General features: G+C 40.2%; 1 long non-coding RNA gene across 4 annotated transcripts in view; it reads right to left on the bottom strand.

The window, feature by feature from the left end:
* Positions 1 to 2,935, bottom strand: part of LOC103459229 (uncharacterized) — a 32,515-nt gene extending 29,580 nt beyond the window's left edge. For 2 of the 4 annotated variants that reach the window (XR_532698.2, XR_532699.1), the window contains exons 1-2: positions 2,801 to 2,903; positions 2,596 to 2,726 (exon numbers count right to left, since the gene is read on the bottom strand). This is a non-coding gene — a long non-coding RNA (uncharacterized LOC103459229). Of the gene's footprint in view, positions 1 to 2,595; positions 2,727 to 2,800 lie in introns of all 4 variants that reach the window. The other 2 variants (XR_532700.2, XR_001776227.1) reach the window with 2 other exon arrangements.
* Positions 2,936 to 6,440: the final 3,505 nt, after the last annotated feature.

Raw genomic sequence — 6,440 nt, 5'->3', positions numbered from 1 at the left:
TAATTAAAGATTGTTCTAGGAAAATGTCTGCTTTCCCACAATATCAATACACATGCATACCATTAGTTTCACTTCTGTTAAATGTTCATGCGTGTACCTTTGTGTGTGTTTGAGTGCAAAATATAAGGACGAGAGTGTTCAACCCCCAGCGGTCCACTGGGATTTACAAGGTATCATGTTCTGGTTTTGTGATCCGGTGTAAGAAGTGCCTGACCTGCTAAGACAGCTAGAAAAATCAATGCCAGCTGGGAGATGTCACTCATTGTTTATGAAAATTTATCTCTGACTCAAACTGATTACATGAACACTATCAAGCAAAGGAACGTTGGTGGCAGGAAAGGATTCAGTGGTCTAAAACTGTCTGAGATGAATTGGATGAATATATGGGGGGAAAATGGAGTAGAAACTGTGGGAGGAGAAGGACAAGTTTTGTTCTTTTTCCTCTGATATTTGAGATCACAGGATTTTTGGTGCAACAGAAATCCAGTGGAATTTGTTGATTTTCCAAATAAGGTTATTTCATGAAGCTTCTTTGGCAAAGTTTTCTTTTTATAAATGTAAATATTTTGAATCAAATTGCTGTCTTTTCTGTTTCCATGCAGACATCTCAGGTTTTGACGCTATGCAACCGAAATGAACTTGAAGTAAACAAAATCTAGACATTATAGGTTGTGGTAGCGGTGCAGCTTCTACCACCGGCTACCTTTATACAACTTTAAAAAAAAAAATACTGAAAGATGTATTACCACTGACCGAAATTAACCATTAACATGACTTTTACATTAATCATCCTTAAATAAATGTAATATTTCCTCTTGCGCCACTAGAAATTTTTGGTATTGTTTGGTATCCAATGAAATCTAAAACAGTTGAGGAATAACTGGCCAAATTTTCAGCAAACTGCTGCAGAAAGCTTGTGGAAGGACACCAAAAAAATGTTTATACAGTTTAAAAGGCAATTCTACAAAGGAAATGTTTGCAAAAACTTCAGACTGATTTATTGTCAGTGAGTGAGGAAAATAAGATTGTTTTTCATAGAGAATATCAAATTTAACCTGTATTTAAAAATACTTTCCAGTAAAAAAAAAAAGATTCTGATTTGCCTTGTATCTCTCCATAGTCAGGCTCATTAGTTCATTAGCTAAGAGGTCAGGGGTTCCTATCAGAGCGTTTCCTTCAGGTTTCCTCTTCATCTTGTCCAGACCTGAATGTTATGAGCTCTGTCACATTCACAGACAGCAGAAGTCTGGGACCCTCGTCCCAATCTGCCCATCAGCTCTCAAAGGAATTCCACTAATGAGGCTCTATAGAGAACAGATGCAGCGAGGGCAGCCTGGGCAAGAACAACCTGCCACAGTCACTTAATGATCACTCACACCAGCACTTATGTCACCAATGGCGTTTTGGACGGATTGTTTGCGTGCGTTTGAGAGCGATGATTTCTGTTTTTGTGGATCCTCCGACCGTGTCGGTGACTAATTCTACAGTTCAACTCACCAAGCGTGTCAGTTGTTGTTCTCTTTCATGACTCATTTGATTAGGTTATTTTTCCACCTCTTTTCAGACGTCCAACGCTTTTTAACCGGCCCGTATGAACCCTTCTCTTCGCTGTGAAGTCTTTTAAAGGGCGACCCTTTGTAGCAAGTAAATTTGTCAATGTTTTTGCTCGTATCGGAGAAAAAAAAAAAAAAAAAAGATCCCCTCAGCTCGCCGTCTCGAATTTCAGATACGGGTGTCGTTGTCCAGAACTCTCTGCCCACTCTTTGAAAGGGGGCTGACGTGGTTTATTGTTACAGTACGGAAGTGATATCAGATGTGATGCTTCGAAATGCCAAGAACAATGCCCAGAACATGCCTCTAATCACACATGGCCACTGTTCAGAGACACACACATGTGCACTCTGCGTGCTCTTGGGAAAACGGGCTCGTTCCAACCCTCCTTAGGTTTCAGGCCTCGGCTTCAATCACCGCTATAAATGTTAGGACATGTTTGTGTTTGTGCAATTGTCCAGCGTATACGTCAGTGCCCCATGTTGTTTGCATGAAGTGCGGTTAGAAAGGATTAAAGGGCCAGTTCATAAAAACAAGACGAGGCGGCCAAGAGCAAACAAGGAAATAAAAGGAGTGGAGTCTGTGCCAAGCACTCTCAAACGGTAAAGAGTTTTTTGAGAAGTGAAATTCTTGCGGAGTGAGCGTACCTGAGCTTCGCTTCTTTCACTATCAAGTGGTCTTTAGGATAAGTTTTTATTTTTATGAAGCATCACAGCAGTTAGTGCACATGTGTTGACTTTTTAAAAAAAGATTATGTGGATATAAAGGGAGACGTTAGCTCTTTAACTGAAGTGCAAACCATTTTATCCAGACGTTGCTTTGAAAGGCCTTTATCTCTTTCAGCTGGATCTTGCCCTTCTCTCATTTAACTCCTGACTAACCTTTTTCCTCTGTCAATTTTTCCCTGATTACCTTCCTTTTCTCCTTGTGTGCAACTTCTACCTTACAACCCCCCCTTTCATGCCTGTCCAGACAAGATACATGTTCCAGGCAATAGTAATGAGCACACATACCAGTTGTTGGTACCTATCAGCTCACACTTACCTCAGTCCTGGATCAGACCGCAGATGTAACACAAAACAGAAACAACATGCTAACTCCATCCGAATGCCGAGTTCTTCTCTTCAAATTCCTTCCTGGCGCAGAATCGGTAAAAGCCCACGATGAGATTCCTGCTGAGAAAATAAAGATTCAGAAACTTTAGCTGATAAACACTTTTAAACAGTGATGCTGTTAATTCCATGTTTACCTGTTTTAAAATCAACCTTCTATTTTTATTTTATTTTGCACTCACTTGCCTCTTTATTAGGTGCACCTTTTCAGTTGCATGTGAACCAAAATAGCAAGTTGGCCAATCACGTGGTCAATGCATTAAGGCATTTTTAAAGTTCATGCTGAGCATCAGAACAGATGGAATAGGGGAGTAAATGTGACATGGTCGTTAGACAGACTTGTTTGTTGGACAGAAGTCGTGTTGCTAACTTTACCTAGCTTTCTATTGTGGACCAAAGTATCTGAGGATTATGTCTGACACCTTTTTTATTCATAATTCAGAGACGTGTCAGGAGTGTGTCCAATCTGGTTTATGAAAAGGCTAGTTGTTACATACACATATATTTTTTTTCTTGGTCTTTTTAGAGTTTGTGTTATTAATTTAATGACCCAATTTTGAAATTTGTTGCAACTTGCATGAGCACTTTATTGGCTATAAAAAAAGAGTCCATTTCCAGCCTAATAGGCTTGACCAGTAAAGTTTATCTTAATAATCTGTCCCTGTCTAAAAGTGCTTACAAAGAACATGTGAAAATATTATACAGATGGTGCATTGGTCTGTGTCTCCATTGTTGCCTAATGCTAACTTGCTCTACGTGTTTGATAGAAAATGACAAGAGGACTATAGAGACTAAGAGGTCCAGTAAGAATGAAGTAACATTACAATTAATATTTTAATGTAATCCTTAATAAAGGGGAACAAACCAGTTCCTCCTAATTAGCTTGCTGTTAAATCCCCCCGGATGTTACTTCAGGACGATGTCAATGACTGACAGCTTGCATGTACACTTTCAAGCCGTCTAGTCAGCACATTTGTTTATTAAGAGTCTGCAAGTGTGTACCGATTGTTAACAGCTCTGTAATCATATTGATTGGCCTGCAGGTCTCAGGACCTTTGATCGATTAAGTCATGAATAAGAAGCATCTCTTTGTAAGAGGGATTATGGTTCAAACAACTTCTGAATTTTAGCGTTTGGAGTTGGCTAGTTGAATAACTATTAACTTTGTGGTAGACTGGTCCGACGACTGGAATTGACTGGCTTAAGAACAATGAGCTCCATACCAAGAAGCTTTGACTTCAGCAGTTTGGATGGACAATCGAAGACGAGCTGAGAGGAAATGAGGGAATTAGTTTCAGAGGATTGGGTTATCTAAGAAGAAAATTACACTATTGATTTTGAACCGTGCCTTGTGCGAGTGTAAAAATAGTTAGGGGAAATTTTTTAGGTCAGTGGGGTTTGGATTTTGTTTTTGTTCATGTTAAATATAGTTGTACTGGTTGTTATATGATTTTGAAAAAGTTCTTGGAGTATTAATGATTTCCCAAGTCAATGTGTGTAGGTAGCTGTAAGACTCTCTACAGACTGGGTTACTTAACTCTAAAGGTCTTGCCTGGTCCATATAGTGTTAACAGATATTCTTAACATTTGAATAGACTTACTGTCATCAAATAACTTATTCTACTTCCCAAAAATCTTTAAAGTGCTCCCCTCTCAAATCATACAAGTGAAAAAGATATCCTTGTCTGCAGGAGAGGCGGGAAAGGAGACGGGGTATTTCTGAATTTGTCAGAGTATTAATAGACCGTCTTCTTAGGTTTCTAATCTTCAAAGGTCTGACCTAGACGCTTTTGTGTTTTCGTTAGAGAATATTTAGAGTCTGCGAATGTTCCCACCTCTGCGTCCGGTTTCGTGTTTCTGTCCAATATGAAACACACCTTGTGGCTCGACATGAACATCGCGACGGTGCAAATGCAAGGTTACTCTGATTGGAGGCAGATCAAATCTCACCATGTTATAGGTGGCATGCATTACACTCTTGACATATGTTCATTGTACAGAAAGGCAGATTTTTATCAAAGTCCCGCTTTTAATATAGGAAGCTGGAACGCCATCAATGTACCCTTTGTGTTCTCCCCCACCCATAGAGAGCTCTCATAGAATATCCTATCAGTTTCATAGGAGGTTCACTTTAGATAATTTTGACAATGTGCTGAAGCAACAGACAGACAAAGTTATAATCTTTTTTGATCATAACTATAGCTGTACAGCACCTAAATGTTTCCCTTGAAAGGACATATGGAATATAATAATGAAGCGTTATGCGTCATGCCCCTCAAATCTGCAACTTTTGCAAAGTGTTAGTTCATTTGACTTCAAGTACCAGTAACTGAGCTCGAGTCAAAGTGATAAATGTCATGAGAAGAATGATGAAACGGCACCTTTGGGATTATTCAAGCCAGTCTCTGCTTAACTTTTAAGCAGGACGTCAAGTCAAGAAACCACGCATCTTTTGCTTTCACCGTAAACCAGTTGACCTCAGCAGTAATACAGATAACAGCAGGGTAATGCTAGTATTGAGGCGGTTTGGGATGTAGGCATTGAGAGGAGAGCCAGGCGAACAGAAAAGTGCTTGGCTGGAGCATGGGAATCAATGGCTTGGTAGACAGAAGGCCAATGCAATCAGGGAGCCGATTGAGGCAAACTCTAACCCTGCTGAGCCAGCACCAGAGAAGAGGGAGAGAGTCATTTGGAGCTGGGTGCCTTCTACTTGTCCTCTGCTCAGCAAATACTATCCTGCAAGCACAATAAAGCTACAAGCAATATTATAAGCATTACAGTTTGTCCCACAATTAATCTCGGTCAAGCACACGTTCCCTCATGTAGACTTACATTCTTACTCTCAAACCTCTCTGCCTTCCTGTGGTTATTAATAAGAGCCACTGAGACAGAGATGGATGAGATCCATTTTGATTTCAGTGCAGTTTTATTTGTTATAAAAAAAAAAATGGCTGTGGAAGATAACTTGATGTGTGCAAAAAATAAATGGAAAAGAAGAAGGGGGGAAAAAAAAACTGCTCGTGAAGGAGAAAAACGCTGCAGTGTTTGCAGGTTGAGGTCACTCGCAACGCTATGCAGAGCAGAAACCTCTGCCCACAGTATGTATGTAATGCTGCTTGTTAAAAGCTGTGACATTACTCCTGTGGATTTCCTGGATCACTTATTAACATCAGCACGTTCATTCCCACCCTCGATGTGAAAACAGCGTTTCGGCACCGCTCGGAAAGTCTGGAAACGGCACCTGACGGAGAGATCCATTTCACATTCAGCCACAAACTGACACTTTGATTTGTTTTTTTTGTTTTTTTTTTTCATCTGCGTTTTCGTTTAAGGGTGGTCCAGTCAGGAGCAGTGAGGTCATTACTTTTATTCAGACCCAATGAAAGCACCGATTGTGTGGTTATTGTAGACCACAGACAGTGGTAGTTACTGTAAAATCAGCCGAAGCCTAAGCAGGTTCGAGCTCAGAACAAGCAAAATGGCTAATTTGCCCCCCCCCACATCGTCTAGAATAATACAACACTGTTTTTGTTGTAAGTTGTCTTCTGACTGGCTAATGTGCCGACATGCTGTTTCTTTGTTCGGTCTATGCTTGGTTCTCTGTCATCTGGCCTCATCGTGCAGACAGCCTCTTGTTTTTCCCTTTTTATTTTATGAGCTATATACTGTATGTATGTGACCTTAAAAAAAAATGCGTGCACATGGAGAATATCCGTGTTTTGGGCTAACGCCATTAGCCCGGATAGGAAAAGCCATTGTTGTTTTGACATTTGCTGT

Source organism: Poecilia reticulata, linkage group LG23 (assembly GCF_000633615.1).
Source record: "Poecilia reticulata strain Guanapo linkage group LG23, Guppy_female_1.0+MT, whole genome shotgun sequence".
Lineage (NCBI taxonomy): Eukaryota > Metazoa > Chordata > Actinopteri > Cyprinodontiformes > Poeciliidae > Poecilia > Poecilia reticulata.
Note: the sequence above shows the minus strand (reverse complement) of the source record. Positions and strands in the feature narration are given on the sequence as shown.